General features: G+C 45.2%; 1 long non-coding RNA gene across 1 annotated transcript in view; it reads left to right on the forward strand.

Moving 5' to 3' along the window:
• LOC311267115 overlaps positions 1 to 18,376 on the forward strand; it is a 37,685-nt gene that overhangs the window by 16,850 nt on the left and 2,459 nt on the right. Inside the window, exon 4 of the long non-coding RNA XR_014623793.1 lies at positions 864 to 955. This is a non-coding gene — a long non-coding RNA (uncharacterized lncRNA). The remainder of the gene's footprint in view (positions 1 to 863; positions 956 to 18,376) is intronic.

Here is an 18,376-nt window from a genome sequence, read left to right on the forward strand (position 1 = left end):
TCCACCAGATCCATCCAATTGCACTCACTCATAGATGTCACCTAAATACAGCTGATCTTTTTCTTCACTATCCATCCACCATTACCTGAGAAATTAACGAAAATGTTGAAAAAACGCCCCGTCTTGTGATGATAAAGAAAGGGAGATCCTAGATCCGTCCCTTTATCCCGATCCACACCAAAAGTTAATAGGGTTTATTCTGAGTCGAGACCCATCCACCATCCAAGTTTCATGGAAATCTGTCAAGTAGCTTTTGTGAAATCCTGCTCGCAAACCAACCAACAAACAATAAACCGGAATGATCCTTTAAAGGAATGATTCCACATATTAGGAAATGCTTATTTGCCTTCTTGCCAAGAGTTAGATGAGAAGATCACTGTCATATCTGGCTAGGAGCTTGGCTTAGCTTAAACAACTTTACTATTTATACTGAATAAACACAGCAGATATAACATGTTTAGCAGTGAGTTTTAGAGGTGCTGGTACAGAGCCTGGCTAGCTGTTTCCCTCTGATTTCAGTCTTCACAATAAGACCATTTTTTTGCTCTAAAACCAGTGTGTATATGTGGGTTTTTTAAACACAGGTAAACTGGCTAAAAATAGGCTTTCAAATTGCCAGGAGGCGAGGTTGGCTTTCTGTTTTGTTTTTTTTTCCCTTGTCTGTCACGTTTGTCGTGACAAATGCAGCAGAAAATCAGGGAGCAGCAGAAAGCAGCAGATTATATACCTCATAAGTACACATCCTGGATACTACTAAAATAAATAATAATCATTCAAAATGAATACTAAAATTAAATCAATCACATATTTATATATAAATGAATCAGAAACATTCTGAATTAGACACATTGTTTTTTTTCCAGCGCTGATGACGGACGTTGCAAAGGAGTGAGACGTCTCGCATCTTTCTCATCTCCGTTGCGAGCTGCACAAGGAAGCCACCGGCGGTGTGACGGTGAGTACTTTTTAAATATCTTTTACTTCAGTCTCTCTTTCAAACTCAACAATGTTTGAACGCTGCTGGAAAAGAGATGTATGGAAAAGTAATAACAAGCCGGCATCCCTAACTTCAACGCACAACACAACATAACATAGAATTGCGCCTGAAAAGGGGCGAAAATTAGCGTGTTCACCCTCTGTGTTTCCATCACAGGGATCACAGCAGGAGGCGTAAAACACCCGTGACCATGGCAGAGTCACTTGATGTAGGATTGAATACCACTTTACACATTTAAGACAAAAGCCAGATGTAAGTGGATGTTTGTGGGTTTTTTGTGTGAAAGGGGTTAAGCTAAGCTAGCTAGCTACTGGCTGTAGCTTCATATTTATTGTACAGGTGTGAAAGTGGTCTCAGACTTCTCATCTATCTCTCAACAAGAAAGCGAATCAGCACTCAGAGGTGCTGGTAGACAGGTTTGTTACCTTTGGACAGAGTCAGGCTAGCGGTTTCCCTCTGCTCCCAGTCTTCAAGCTAAGCTAACCATCCCCTGCTTGTACTGTAGCGTCCTATCTAATGGAAAGGTGCACGACTGGTCTCTCAATAGAAAGCAAATAGTAAGTGTATTCCCCCAAATGTCAAACTACTCCCTCAACTATCACTATTTTTTAAATGTTTTGCACAAATGCGTGCCAAAATCTCTGCATCCTGACTTGCATTCATTGTCATCCCACGACCCCTGCTAAAGTGGAAAGTGTTCTTTTCACTTGATGTTGACTCAGCGCCATTAAACTCCTCAACCTATCAAGACACGGTCGAACATTTGCAGGCGCGGGAGTCAATTGGATGCTTAGAAACATTTCCTTGACTCTTAAATGGTTTCTTTTTGGAGATAAGAGAGCCTTTATGAAATTATATTGCAATCCAGCGAGGCAATATAAATTGCAAATGTATATTAATTAAGAAGGCACTTGAGAGCCCTCAGCTTCATATCCATTCTCTAATGTTCTGCAGGAGTCACCTTGAATTAATGGAAAAAACAGTTGTGTCTTATTAGTCTAAAAGGGGAAATGCCACCACATCTAATGACACGCCCACCAGTCGCTGTATGTGTGTGTGTGATCAAGAGTGTGTATCTCCTTGCGTCGATGGCTGTGAGCACGTGTTTGTGCGTTTGATTGACATGTTGTTGATTTGTTGGGGACTGCCTTTCCCTCCGTACGATGTCGGTCTACAGCTGATGACTGACAGCTAATTTGTGGTTCAGAGATTAGTGTTTTAGAAAAGGAACTCTCTCGGAGACGCGCCGCATCCGACCTGAATTGGTCCCATTTGGCGCGAATCCTTTGACAGAACATGTGTGTCACGTCGGTAATAAGGACGCGCCGAAGCTTTTTTCCCACACGGAGGCGGCCGTCGTCCCCGAGATATCCGTTTTGAGCGGGCAGCGACAGCTGCCTTTTTGAACACGTCACATGAACAGTATCGGGACATTTGCATCAAGGCCGCGAGCAAATCTCTTCTGATTGATGCTCAGACAAAGTTGTGCTTTCTTCTCGGCGGTGTGGTTTTGATTAAGAACTTGTAATGAGGTCGGGGTCATGTGCCGCAGAGTTTTCCCCTCCTGTTTGAATTAGGAAATGTTAGCTGGTAAGTAGCAGTGTGTTAAAGGAGTAGAACAAATAGCGACATCAGCCGCAGAGCATGCAGCCTAACTCGAACCAGAGATCCCTGGAGCACACACACATTCAGGCACACTAACTTGCTCCAGAGACTTGCTGGCACACACCAGACTGATGGGTGTGGGTTCATTTTGGAGCAAACCAGGCCTGCCTGTTCTGCGTGACACAAAGCCCCCGTTGTTCCTCCTGAACACCAATCCTAACAACTTGGATTGATTAGAGCTGTAATAACACAGACCTATACTTAGGCTGCTCTGTTTAAAGCCCAGACATCCATAAAACCCGCCTGTGTGCGCGCGCTCAAGTGGCGTTCATGTACGCGTGCATGCGTGAGGCGATTTTCCGTCAAGGGGTTAGGCCCTCACTAGAGTGTTACATGTTTAAGTGTCCCCCGGTGACCCACTTCCTGGGGTTCCACCAGATTTACGATTCCTGAGGTTCTGAGAGCTGGCAGCTGTGGAATGGAGGAATGGACCACGATAAAGTGGAGAGGGTTGAAGGAGCGAGGGAAAGAAGCGGGAGAGGGATGATGAAGCGACGGGAGCGTGGAAAGGTGGAGGCAGGAGTTGAAATATGTTGGAGCTCGATAAAAGCCTGGACGGAGGGGAGGATGGGAGAGGAGGAGAAGTGGAAGGGAGGAGGGAGGGAGGGAGGGAGGGTCAAGGAGTGGAGAAAGTGGCTGCTCAAAGGGAGGGTGGAGTTAAAAGGTAGTGAAGGAGGTTAGAAGGGAGCGTGGAATTAGACACGGGGGGAAACAAAGAAGGAATTGAAAGCGTTAAGAGAAGAGAAATGAAGGGATGTGTGGGAGGGAGACCTGTAGGAGTGAAGCAAAAGAGAAAAAAATGCACGGCGACTTCTCCAGCGTGCCCTCTGGCCCCTCAGATGTTCATGATTAAAACCTCTCCCCACCCCTCATCCTCATCCTCATCACTCCTCACCTTTGCTTAATAAATCAGCGGACTCCGGATTGATTCGAGACAACCTTGAGAGCGCGCGGATGCCTGAATATGTTTCGGCGCGCTCAGGTGCGATTCGCGCGTTCCCCTGTACCCGTGTGTGCGTGGAGCATCCATTAGTCATACAACACCTGAGCTCCTGTTCACTTCGGCTGGGGGATGAAGAAAAAAGACCTTGGGAAAGGTTACACAAAGTAGGGAGATAAAGTGGATTTAGACAATCATTTCTTTGTCGGGGATGCAGCGCTTTGTTACAAACATGAACAAATTGGCCACATATTTCACAAGCTGTTGGACTCTATTGAGGAATGCTTAACATGGTGTTTCAAGTTTATGCAGGGGATTTGGGACAGAATCCAAACAGCGAGCAGCAAATGTTCAATCGGCTCAGCAGGCAGCGAGTTGCAGAGGGAGAAGGGGAGGGGGGGAACGCTCGCAACGGATGAGCGGGAAGACAGACGAGAAATGGGAAATGGACGAAAATGTGGCAAAGTTGACTGAGGGATGATGGACGGATGGAACGAAAGGACGGGCTGAGGGATGACATTTTCACCCAATTTTCGGCAATTTAACTCCTCGTCCTCCTGACAATTAAAGCGGCTACCACTGCGTTGATCGGTTTTAGTACCTCACCTAGTAGTTCGTTCACATCAGTGTACACGCTACATCGCTGTGTGATTACTGTCAGTCAGTCAGTCACACAGAGATATGAATCACAGACTCGACGTGATCGACTTCGCTTCAAAACGTGTCATTTACAAACCTAACTGTTACATCATCCGTGCTCGTTAACCTGGACAGCAATTACCTCCAATCTGTTTGACACCGTAATGGGTTTACGAGGCGGAAAAAAACAAGAGGAAGATCAAATAAATGTCAAGACATTGTATAATTTTGTATGCAAAATGATAAGGGGTGTAGCAGAAAACTCAATGAACTGCAAAGTAAGCATTAATTTTGGGAAATGCCAACGAAAAATGCACTTTGAGTCATTAAAATTCATTTGTATTCTGCCTTTTAGAAGAACGGTCGTAAGTGAAACGTTCATCACGGTCGCTAATAATCGCACAAGTCTTGTCAAGTCTGCATCACTCCTAGGCTGTTATTATTGGCTCATCTCAGCTAACAAGCAATTAATACACATCAGAGCCTTTTCCTGTGCCAGATAAACAGCAAACGGCGAGGAGGCTCTCTCATGGTTTTCTAGTTTCGACAAACTCCGATACAAGAGGGGGGGGCGGGATGAAAAACATGTTGCTGGAGTACAAACCTCGGCTCCCGGGGGCCTCATCAAAGGCAGAAGACGAGGGGAGGGAAAGATCTCCAAGAGTGCAGGCACCAAAACAAACTGTGGTGAGACAAAGTAAGGTCAAAATCAATCACATTTGCAATAACAATCCAGAAAAACTGACACAGATACAAGCACATTTTGTTGATCACCATGCCCTCCGAATCCGCTCTCTCTCTTTTTAACACCGACTCAACAAACATCCATCATAATTAGCCAAATTAATTCCCACATGCACCGCATCATCATCAACACCAGCTTTTGTTCACGCCTGATTACGTTTATATACAGCAATAGCTACCTCACATTTAACATCTCTCTCCCACACATTCCTCTTCAGTGAGCAGCAGCAGCCTCGGAGAGACGCCGGCTTTCATCTGTAATAACAACAAGACAGGACACAGCGTGCTAGTGCGCTAATCAATAACCATTATCACAACTTCTCACCTGCTTCTAGCCTTGTGCCGGCTCAGGGTTCTGATGATTTATTTGGAGGAGATGCACCAGAATGACTCATGTGATTGAGAGACAGAGAATTGGAAAATACAGGCCTTGCGAAAAAAAACCAAAAAAAAAATCCTTTAGTGGAATAATGCCAGGCAGGGACGTGACAGCCATTTTGACAGGAGGTGGCTCAATTTATTTGAAAAACACACATACACATAGAATAACAACGTCCAATTGAATTGTTCTGTTCCCGTCCATGAATTTATAGCCACTTGCAACTTTGACAAAAGATAAGGAGGCAGACGTACTTTAATGGAGACAAAGCACAGAAGAAGTTAATGTTAGAAACTATTCGTCAGCCCACTCCTCGGTAAATATCAAACAGCTGTGGAGAGATCATAAAGCTCCACATTAAAAAGAAAACAAGTACCAACTGACTCGACTCTATTGCACCTGAAGTTAGCTTAACTCGCAAGAACTTCCCACATAAATGCTAAAATGAGGCTTTATGTAACTTTCACAGTTGATTAAAGTTGATTAAATTAAATTAAATTAAATTAAATTAAACTAAATTATGGAGTCTAGACACCGGTGGTGGCGGCGATGGAGGAAGACAGATCCTGCAGATCCGATGCGAAGAGGAGTCGATTCTGGGGAGTTCAACCCGGAGGAGGAACGGGGTGGAGTAGGGTCGCGCGATTGCCTGGAATGACAGCTGACAGCAGCAGAGAGGGAGAACACATTTCAAGTTTGACTGCAGTGACATGATTGGCTGATAGCGTCAGTGGCAAAATCTGGTTGGTTAAATGGAGAGGTGAACGAAAAGACAGTCCTCCTGGTTGAACTCGCCCTGGAACGCTCGGGAGGTCAGAATTTGGAGATCGAAACTAGGAAATCCTAGGAAAATCACCGACTAGAACGCCACATCAGTGATCGAAATGAGTTTGATTATTTGGAAAGCAGCAGGGATCTCACAGCTTACCTTCATACACTTTGTTTTGTGCACGGTTAGCAGAAACCCACGAGTCACAATGGCGACGCCTGTTGGAGGTACGCCGAGTTCATGGGTGCTTTCACACCGGGGACCCGGGCCCTTACTCTGGCACCGTACGAAACAATCGTACCTGATGTGAAAACAGCCTAATTATACTGGAATCCTCTGCTAGAGGTTGTGTTCCAGATTGCAACCGACTGAAAACACTTTGCCTTACCCTCCACGAAAGGCCCTCTCTAGAGCCAGTCTTTGTTTGGTCCCTTGTGGGCTCCTGTAGAAACATGTTTGCTTTCTAACTCCCTCTGTACGTACACGAGGCTCATTTTGAAGTAGCAAAAACACAACCATTCTCAGTTTCAGGTGATTATACAATAAGAAAGAACTATTAGATTCCATTTCTGCCAACAGATCCACCTAAATCCTACACTAGACCTTTGATAATAACCGTAATCTGAAAATACATACCTACTTGTTTGGTCCAGGACAATACATGAGCCAGAGATGACAAATGGGTAGCAGCTGAAGCCGAGTTAGTCACACCCTGATGTGTGGGTTTGCCTGGGCCGCTCTACAGTGTGATATATGCTATTTTCTTTGGACAGGCTGAGACATCCACTGCAAACACATCACAGGGAAAGTATACGGGACGAGATGTGGCATTGTAAATACGTCGTGCCTGACATTTGAGAGAGGATTTGACGGAGTGACTCATTACCAAGTGGTGTGGAAAGAGCCTCGTACTGTAGAGTTATGCCGGAGATGCTATTTGTTTTCCTATTTTCCCCGCATGTGCTCAGTGCTGACAGTACAGCCGCAGACAGAATAGGCACAATACCTGTGCTATTTCACAAGTGAACTGCGCCTTAGTTACCATACGTCTTGTTGATATCCTATCTATGAGCTCTACAATTTCCCCTCCCGTCTCTTATCTCCATCTCTATCTCTTCCTCTTGTTCTGTCACTCCTCCCTCCGCTTCTCCTTCTTCTTCCCCCTTTTGTCTCGTTTTCGCCGTATCATTTTTGCCTCTCCCTCCCGTCAGTTGTGTCCTCCCCGTTTCTCTTATTCTCTCTCCCGGCTGCCAATTCTCTCGTCTGCCTTCGCTCGCTGGGAAAAGGTGAGCGTGTGTTTCACCAGTCTTCTGTGCGTCTGGCACTTTCCAATTAGCTTGTATACCTGCTTCTGGCTGTGTAGCAGATAAGATGGAGCAGATACCACCGGGCTACTGTTATCTCTGTTTTCCTCCTGTCACACACAAACAGACATATACCTTCACACATGCGCCGCCACATGAGCACGCGCTCGGAAAATGCCAGGGTAGCTAGCTCCCAGCGCTGCAGATGCATTGGGAAGATAGATAGGGCAGGCTAACAAGGGGTGGACAAGTGTTATAATGAATGCATCAGGGACTGTCACACGTTGTCAACTAGGCGAGCTTGAAAGTAAGTGTAGCTTTTTGGACGCCCGTTTGGTCGTTTCTTTCGAGTGTGTTATTTGCGGCCGCAAACTGCTTCTCTTTCGGTGCACGAGGATGCGAGCGGGGGTCACGTCTGAGGGGGTGCGTGTGGATGTTTGCTGGTGGCAGGGTGGTGGGCCGTGCGATGACCCCGCGACCTGCCCAGACTGTTGAATAATAAAAGGCTATTCAGACACTCACGGGGTGACAGCATGAAAGGAGCAGCCACAGAGAGGGAGGCAGGGAGGGGGAGGAGAGAGAGGAGGGGAGCTGGGGCCTAGACATGGCTGGCTTTGTGGGAGGTAAGGGACTCTCATTATTTCTCTCAGGCTCCTCTCTCTCGCTATCCCGCCACTCTCTCGAAGTTCCCTTTGCTTTTCTTGTTTTGTGTTTGCGTCCTCTAAGTCCGTCTCCCTCCCCGACTGCGTCTCCACAGACCCCGTCTCTCTCTTTGAGTCGATCCGTTTGTTGTCAACTCAAGCTTCATTTTCTCCACGGCCCCCATTTATTTCATCCACCCGCCCACCTCTCCCTCACTCTCTATATTTTTGATTCCTCTTCTCTCTTTGTATCACATATCCATCCCTCCCCTCCTTCCCCGCTTCCTTCCATCTAATCTACTTACTCCTAACAACCTCTCATGTCTCGTTTCTTTATTCCCCGCCACTTTCTCCTCCGCCGTCCCTCTTCTTCTTTGCTCCTCTCAATTATGCGCCTCTCTCTCCTCCCTCTCTCTCTCGCTCAGCTCCTCCCTCTCTGTCTCATTAGCGATGCTGTCTACTAAGGAGGTGATTAGCCTGCCTCGGCTCTAATTAAAACACAGAAAGGGAACTAAATGAGACCTGTGATTTGTGGGTTCGTGTGTGTCCATGTGAGCGTTCACATGTATGTGTGCGCCGCTGTCTTTACGCTGTGCGTGAGCAGGTCACGGCGGCGGAATCCTAAACAGTCAAGACGCTCTCTTTCAGTACAAAGTGCCAACAATTATCCGGCTCTTCTGAGAGAGTCGCACGTGTGTGGAAGCGGAAATGGATCCCTCTGAGGAGGAGGATTGTTTAAATTAAGTGAGAGGGGGAAAAGGGAATGAAAGAGGAGGAATTTGCACACAGGAAGTGTGAAACAAGTCGTATGGAGTCTAATTTATCCTTTTTATTGTTTTAACTTGAGTGCTTTGAAATTAAGTGTGGGAGTGAAACTGCGTCTTAATCACAGACCGTTCAGGATTCACAAGAAATGTTTTGAGTTAAATAGTATAATGTGTGGGAAATGTATAAGAAATGGGAAGAGAAATCCCTGCAGTGGGTATCTAAGGGGATGGAGCTGATCTGAAGTCTGCCGCTCCTCTTGAATAATGCGATTTCTTTCTTCCTGTTTTCTTTCTTTTTTTTTTCCCCTGGTGTTGTTGTGCTGCTGCAAAAAGCTAACATTTCCTCACACTCACCGTTTCAAATCCTGCATTTGCGTCACCAGCAGCTAATCAAATGAGCCGCCATGAAAATGCATTATATTATAAGCACTATATCAATAAAAGCACTGCCTATTTTGTCCATAGCTTTATCTGGATTTGGGACTTTCCTCATATGCCAATAACTAGTGTTTCTGTCTGGACTCGTTGCTCACCTTCCGACTGCTGAGGGCATCGTAGACATGTGGTAATTGCTGAAAGCCTCTGTTTATTTTAAGGAGACATATGCTCATATCCTGGTTCATAAGTTTATTTGAGGTTACTACTAGAAAAGGTTTACATGCTTTAGTGCTCAACAAACATTCTCATACTAACCAGTGCAGCAGCGGTGTATTCCCCCTCTGTCTGAAACGCTCTGTTTCAACTCCTGTCTCCTCTGATTGGTCAGCTCAAACATGCCTGAGCCAGCAGCACCGCTAACAACACACAGCAGCTGTGCTAAAACAATTCGTATGTGCCACACTAGTCGCTAGTCATAAATCATGGGCATGTGTGACTCTGTATTAAAGGCGAGACTACTTGCGAGGCGTTTCAGGAGCAGGGTTTTCTGTGGGAGAGGGGAGCTTCTGCTGGTGTGGACTTTGACCTTTTTCGAATTTTCAAGATCTCTTACAGGCATGACAACATGTATAAAACACAGAAGGAGGGGGAGAAAAAAAATACGAAAAAGCACGATAGGTCTCCTTTAAACCGGTGTGTTGGCATCAAAGTTGCCACATTGCTATGATTAGAGCGCTGCATCTGTTACTAAGTGTACACCCTGTGGATAATTATCCCACCCGCTTCATCTGTTTGCACGAGGAGGCACATCAGGATCTTGTGTTCAGCTGCCGTGTTCACCCGCAGCTCTCTGTTGCAGGGGGAGAAGTGCAAGAGAGATCTGCATTGATGGCAAATCTGTGTAATAATGGGATTGGTATGTCTGGAGTTCATAGATGTTAGAAGATGAGGACGATAGCTGAGGAGATAAAGTGTCTGCTTTAATATTTCAAAGTACTTTATTTTGCATCTGCAGGTAAAGATAAAAAATGTTCTGATTGAAAAGTGGTCATTTTCAATGAAAGTTTTCAAAAGGTGTATGGCGTTGACCTTGCGAAACAGCCGGCATGTGCTACTTGTCTCTTCAGAATAATGACACACAAGCATGCCTTTCATATATGTATGTACCTTTCAGAGCAATGCCATTGAGAACGGCTGTAGGAGCCCACTTGACCTCCCTCCCTCCTTTTGTGAAGCAACAGTCCTCATCCTCTTTCACTGTGATATCACCAGATGTCTGAGTTTCAACAGCTGGATATGTGGAGGCTTGTTTCCAGCGGATCTGTATCTCGGTGGCGTCGGGGTATCAAAGGCAATGTTGCACCATGTCAGCGTTTAGACCTTTTCTCACCTCCGAGCAGGAACGCCAAGGGCCAGAGAGAGAGACGAGGAGCTCACGATCTGACGTCTGATCATATCAGGCCTGACTCAAATAGGGCATGAGGCTCACCCCGCTGTGGACACGCAGATATGTGAGGACACACACACATACGCACTTTCCTTTCCCTGTAGGTGGTGTGCAGGCAGGTTTTTCTTACTTGGCTTATCTAAGCAGCAAAGCACAAACACTGACTCTCCAGAGGACAGAGGAAAGCTATGACTTAAAGAAGTGATTCTCTAACTTTTTTAAACCACAGCGCCCTTTATAGTGACTCCTTTTTCTTGGCACCCCTCAGTGCAGCAGTTTTAGGCTGTGTTGCCATGCAGAAATGCAGATAAATATTGAGATTAAACTAAAGAATGAATAAAAGTTTGGTATGCTAGTTGGTAGAATTGATTTATTTTGTTCTGCTCAAAAGTAAAATTAGTTATTTTTCGCTTGAGATATTTTTTTTTGGTCTTTGGCTTTGTTGATAGGACAGCTTCAGAGATAACAGGATGAGAGGGGGGCGGGGTGACATGGACAGAGCCTCTGTACACGGGTTGCCCACTCTACCAACTGAGCTAATGGGCACCTAACTTGAGATGTTTCTCGAACCTATCTGGCGGATTTTCCTGCAGATGAGGCATTCAAGCATTGCACAGCTAGCTTGCCCTAACAATGACAAGCTAAACCCAAGTCACAACCTCCTTATGATTTCATATAACTTGTCTGTCGGGGGCTGAAATGAATCAGCGTCTGTTTGAACTGCTTACAATGACAAGTCTTTACACCGCTGCTCTAACTGGCTGTTATTTCTTGCTGCCCTGCATCTGGAAATCTCTGGGTGCCGGAAAGCGTGTTGCATTACTATGACAACCAGCGACTGTGAGCTGTCATCACCAGTCGTAGCTGCCGCACAACTGCATATTTAAAAGGGGAGCTGCTTGGGGAGCTCAGCTCCATATGTCATACATATATTTCTGGCTCAATCAGCAGGTGTGTGTCTACCATCTAGGTGCTGTAGAAGTCTAAAACATTTCCTTAAGTGATGTCGGTTGGTTAGGGCTCAAGACTACAAGAATGAAGATGAAAAGTGTTTCGAGGCTAGAGGTGTTTAATGAGGACCTGTAGCTCACTCCTGATCTCTGCGCTCGAGGCTATTAGCTGCTACTGCCAACCGCTTGAATCTTATAAGGTCTAAGATTCATTTATTTTTCATTCTACAACACAGGGTTTTGCAAAGAAATGCACATTGTAGCCCCTCTATGCTACACAAGAGTGTAGAAGATAAGTTCAGTCTCACAGCCTGAAGAAAGAAGCTGCTCTGTAGTCTGGTGGTATGGCAGCAGATACTGCTGTATCTTTTGCCAGGTGTCTGTGACTAGCTTGGGTGGGTGTTGTCTTTTCGTATCCTTTTGGGCTCTGTGCAGACATCCCACTTCACCCATGTCACTGATGCTCTGTGAATGGGTACCAGTGATGTTCTAGGCGGCTTTAATCACCTGCTGTAAAGCCTTCCTGTCCTGGGCTGTGATGAACCATGCCAGTTTGTGATGGTTCCAGTCAGGACGCTTTCTATTGCTCCTCTGTAAAAGTTGACAAATACTTGGCGTTGGAATTTGACCTGACTGTCGAACTGTTTCCCATGAGTCCAACAATGATATAGGACTCCAATGCTTAATCAGTTAAGTACCCTTCCTAGTTTTTTAATACTTTGATTTAATGTTTGTTCCTTCATTTATTTGTTTAAAACACAATTGGAAATGTAGTTAATCTAAATGATGCCTTTATTATGTGATGAAACACTAGTAAAGATGTACAGTACACAAATCATGTCCCTAAGGCACTGCTACAACCACTTTGGGGGAGCCACTGGCTTAAAGGTCCAATTGGTAAGATAGTCATTTGTGGAATCTCATTCCCAACTTGTCAAATACCAGTGCTTTACCAACACGTTGACTCAACAGTCAACTATCCTGCAAATTGGGCTTTGGAAGGATAATTCTGTTTGATCACTTGGGTCTTATTTTGGAAAGATTGAACATCATTTCTATCTGTCAGATCAGATGATCAAGCAGTTCAGCCAGATGATCTAAACCACCAAGATGAAACTGAGACTGCTTGTGTTGCTTGCCCTCTCACACTTCTTTTGAGCAGTTCTCACCTTATTCCAAGATCTCAGCAAATAACTTGGTTGGTACAGTGTAACCATCACCCATCGAAAGGATGGCCAAAAAGCAGACTCAAGTTGTAATAAAATGGAAAAGCTCCGACTTTGAAGAAAAGATGGCGACTGTTGCCACAGTCACACCCAACTGTAAGAATGAGGACCGAAGAAGAAGACGTCAATGACGACACTCTGATGCAGAGAATTGTAACGGCGATGATGACACAGTGACGATGACGATGATGATATTGTTGTCATAACAACAAACCCACTCAGGTGATGGAGACAGATCTGCATTGCTCAACACTCCATCAAGTGTGCCCCCATTGTGCTCCAATCAGGGCCTCCCCTCATTACTCTTCATTGAGCCAATGAGTTTGACGGCGGAAGAAAAGGCGGAAAGTCCCCTCCCTCTCTTCTCTGCGTCCAAAAAAACAGAAATCAATTTCATCTATTGGACCTTGCCCCATGTCTGCCTGCTCAGCCTTCTTTTGATGCAGCGCACACACACATAAAAAGCTCCCTGACACCTCTTTAGCTCTCTTTTGTTGGCCCTTCATTGCCCATGCCATATGGCAAGTGAGAAGGGCCCGGTGTGTGTGTGTGTGCAAATGCGTGTGTGTGAGAGTAGACCGGTGGGTCAGAGGGGGGTTATTGGAGGCTGACCCGCTGACAAAGACTCCCCACTCCATCAGGGATCTCTATGAATACATGGGGACAAGGCAGGCTGAATGGGAGAGCAGAAGCCGTGGAGAAGTCGTCTCCGGAGGGAGGGGGGTCGGTGACAGAAAGAGGAGGGGTGCTGGTGTTTGGATGATGGGGGCATTAGCAAGATGGATGTTAGGGGGGATTAGGAGAGAGAGAGAGAAAATGAAAGAGACAGGGGGTAGATGGAGAAAAGGGTTGGGTGGGGGGGCAGAAGTGTGATTAAAAATGAGAGCTGAAGAGAAAAGCACATGTGAAATAAGCAAAAAATGTGTGCTCACAAAGGCTTAGGATGCGTTTCTCGGTGTGTGTGCGTGTGTGTGTGTTTTCCTGGCTTTGAGTTACCCGCAGTGTGCTGTGTGTTTGCGGGGGATAGGAGGTGATCCCAGTGCCACGGGGATCTACAATAGGCCAGCAGGTCCCTCTCTGTGTGATGACAAGGCTCTCGGGGTCCTTATGTGAACGCCCGTGTGTGCGTCCACGCACGGCTGTGTATGTATCCCAGCAGGCTGTTCTCCATAGGAACACCGGTCTATGGGAGCCGAGAGATTCTCATTAACCGCATCTGACAGCAAAAGCAGGGAGCACACAGTGAGGTAGCAGGTCAGGAAGTGTTATGAACTATCCTCTTATTGTTTCTGAAGTTCTTCCCTGTGAACGTGCTGCTGCTTATGTGTCAAAAAAAGCCCCCTTTTTTTAACATCCTCGCCGGCTTTGCATGGTATTGCGCGAGCGTGCTCTTAATGACAGCAACAGTTCTGATCCCACAGTTTGCGTCACTCTAATCCTATGCAGATAAATGCCGATAAGCAACCGCCGACAAAAAAAGCGCTGCTTATAAAGTGCCTCTCATGTAAATGAAGTAAAACTCTGTTCCTGATAAGTGCCTCCGACTTCAGTAATAGCAAGTATACATGTAAGAGCCTCTGTCTTTAATGACGGCGAGCGGCTAAAGGACTGTGAGACAGCATGGAGTACAAAGGAGAGAAAATAGGCCAAGCCAAAGCGATGGAGACGTTAGGGATCGCTGCCAGTTTTGCTCCCACTAACCCAGTGCAGCCGTCACCACGGTTGCTCCATAATGGTCACACTATTACACAGCGTTGCATAAGATAGATAAGGCTACGAGGAGGCATATTCACCACACCAAGAGAGCTATCTGCTGATTATATGTGTGTGTGTGTGTGTGTGTGTGTGTGTGTGTGTGTGTGACTTGGCAGTGGCTGGGGGAGTGTGTTTGAAAGTGGTACAAGATGAGCTGAGAGATGAGAGAACAGGGAGAACGGGAGAGAGGTGTGATTGTGCTCTGTCATCTACGGTAGGTGTGTGTGTTTGTGTGTGTGTGTGTGTGTGTGTGTGTGTGTGTGTGTGTGTGTGTGTGTGTGTGTTTAGCGGCTAGTGCCATTTAGAATGAATGGTTTCGACTCTGGCGTCATAACAGAGCGCGATGGGAAACAAAGAGCCCTTTCAGGTTCACAGGCTCTGCTGCTCTTTGCTTCCTCTTTCTCACTCAGCCCAGTTCCCTCTGCGTCTCGGCTTAAACCCCCACCGTTATGTTTTCGACGACGCTAATGCATTAGCTGGTTCTTTTTTTTTTTTTTTTCCTGCAAACTCTTCCTACTTTCTCGCCTTTTTTGTCTGCTCAGCAGCTGTGACTATCATTCCCCCTTCTCTGGCCCGCATTACCTTTCCATATCTCTGCTTGACTATCATCTATTTTCTGTCCTATTGCCTTCTAATTCTTATCTTCTGGGCCTTTCACTGCCACCAAATCACTCTCAGTCCCAGCTCTCTGCTCCCACACACCACCACCACCACCGGCACCGCTCCCTCCTTCACATCTGTTTCCGTGGCCCTGGTCCATGAGGGTGAATGCCAGCACCCTCCTCCCCATTATTAGCAGAACACATCACTCCGACTGCCCACCTCCCCGACTTCTGTTGCCTTTTGTCCTGCCGACTGGCCTGAGCAATCTCCTCTTTTACAGTGGACAAAACCCAACACTGCTAAATAGACAGCGGGACAGTTGGTCAGTTTATTGTCTGTCTCTGTGTGTGTGTCTGTGTTGTTTGTTTGGGGTATTAGGCATTTGCGCATGAGCATATGCGCGCGTGTCTGTTGTGTACACAGTCGGGGTGCGATGAAGCCTTCTGCTGTGTCACTGAACAGAAAGTACTCTTGCAATTGTTATTTTTATGAACATATTTACAATTTTTTTTTCATGATGACACATTCTCTGCTTCATTTTGGTCTAAAAAAACAACTTCCACCGAGCAGAGACAGGATATGTCTGGATACACTTGATGCAGTGGTGGGTGAAGAAGCTTATTAGGGTTAAAAGAGTCAAAATTAGGTCAGGACTTTTTTTGATCTTTGTAAATGTAAGAGATAAAGCTGATTGCATACACCTTCCCATGAAGCGTTTCTCCTCTGAAATCTCCCAGCACACACACACACACACACACACACACACACACACACACAATAACCTAACCCCAATTAGGAAAGAAGCCATTCTACATTGCGGTCTATGCAACTGCACTGGGATCAAATGAAATACACCACATGTGTCCCCAGTTATACAAGACATCCCCAATTAAATGGTGTGATGTGTGAAATTTCTCCCAAAATGTGGCCTACGTTATGACAGAAACCACACACACACACACACACACACACACATACTGTTGGCCAAAGCATTATTAATTTTTATGAATGTATCAGAAGGATCATAAGACATTGGCGAATATAAGCCGTATGTATAAAGCAATGGGCAGTGAACAAAAACTAGCATCGCCCTGGCTCCCTCAGCAAAAAGCTATGGGAAAAGCCAATGTTAGGCTGTAAACAGAGTACACTGGGGTCACTTGACTTAAATGTCACCACCACTAAGTGTCTTACTACGCAATTAATATACACGTTTTCTATATATTGATCAGTCGATATGTTGTAAAGTTTGAATAGTTTGTAGCTGAAGTCCACCTGTAAAGACGGAAGAGTGAATCTCAGTGTTCTATCTTATAATTTAGCCACTTTTTAGCAACTGCACTTTTAAAGGCACATACGCACTTTGTAATTAAACTGAGGGACATTTAATGATATCTCTTATGTTGTAGAACAAAATGTGTAAATATATACTGTATGTGGTAACCAAAGACCTTATTTTAAGCATTTAATGGAAAACCCGGTTACATGCTGGCATTCCGACATCCCAAAATTCCGACATCCCAAAAGTCCGACATACCGCCATTCCAACATGTCACCATTCCGACATATCACTATTCCGACATGCGAACGTCCCAGCATTCCGACAAAGTTTCACCATAATCCGCAACCCATAACCCTAACCCTAACCCTTTTAAAAGATGTGTCGGAATGGCAAGACATTTAAAAAAGAAATAAATACCACCATTCCGTCCTTAGGAGGCAAAAAATGTTGGAATGATGGGATGTTTCATTAAAGGTTTAAGTGTTGCCATTCCGACAATTAGGGCCTAATGTCAGAATGGCAGTTGCCTCCTGGAAAATCCAATCAAAAAACCCATTGCTAACCAATTTCTGGGTTTGAGGACTCATTACTACAGTGCTCTATACAGTAACTGTATAAAACTGTGGAGATTATGTGTCATTCAGGTTGTATGGACTCAAACTCACAAGCCACATCCCAGTCACGTCTTATAAACACAGTACACTAACCATCAGCTTTAAAACATGATTAACCTATCAGGATCTGTAATGTAGCCTTTGAGGTGGAGACCCAAATTAGATTACAGTAATACAGAAGCTGCACATCTTGGGGGCCGTTCCATCGTGACACTATATCAACATAACCATGTGCCTGCTGTCAGAGGTACAGTATGGAGCTACAGTATGATTAAGAGGCTGACTGCTGAGGAAGCTCTGGGGCCACATTATACTTTATTGTAATGGCAGATGAATTGTAGGAGAGTGACTTTAATGTCAAGTAATGCATCAGAATCTCAACCAGTGGAGCATCACTGATACAAAACTGAACCAAATGCAGTTTTTGATCCAAATACAAAAATAGAACAGAATCAAATATATATGATTTAGGAGTTAATTTTTTTCTACATTATTCTGACAGATATTTGCGAAAAACTTCATGTTGTTTCAGTTTCTGTGTTTTGCAAAGAAAAATCATTGTTTGACTTAAAATGTCTGTTTTGATCGCCACGATCACGGATGGAGATGGTCCGACTTGCTACAAAAACGGCTGGAAATGTCCTCAGGTGAGACTCAAACTCCGGCCGTCCTTGCCCTGTTGGCCTGTATTGACGAGACCACCCAAAGGTGGCTAATATGCCTATAATGGGAACGTGATATGCCATGTTAAGAGAAATGCTAAACGCTAATTGCTAATATCATATCCTGGCAACTGGGTTGTTCTCAAATGTGGCTCTTCTCAGCGCCTCTCTCTGCTGCATTACCAGAGAGCAACAGTAGCTAAAGTTAGTTAAGAAATGGAGCTTGCTAACGTCAACTGATGACTAACTTCCAGCACAACACAGAAGATCCACACAGCTTGTATCCATGTACCAGTTTCTGTCTCTACTGCTCATTTAATACAGCCCTAATTTGTATTGCAACCATTGTTTCGAGCCAGTTACTAGATATCAACCCATTTTCCTCATTATATCAGACACAGTTGTTCACAGTTCATAGTTTTTACTTTACTTAGTGGTCAAGCAAGCAAGCATGCAGACCACAAAGGGTATAATTAAGGAAGCAGTAGCCAATAAAATTGGCAGGTAAACAAAGCAACAGGGTAGAAACCAGGCAAGATAATAAGGCATCTTAAGCAGCTAAAACGGCCTGGCTCCAGGTCTGTGGGTTAAATGTGGCAAAGTACCGCAAACGG

Source organism: Pagrus pagrus, assembly GCF_965226575.1.
Source record: "Pagrus pagrus genome assembly, chromosome: 2".
Classification (NCBI taxonomy): Eukaryota; Metazoa; Chordata; class Actinopteri; order Spariformes; family Sparidae; genus Pagrus; species Pagrus pagrus.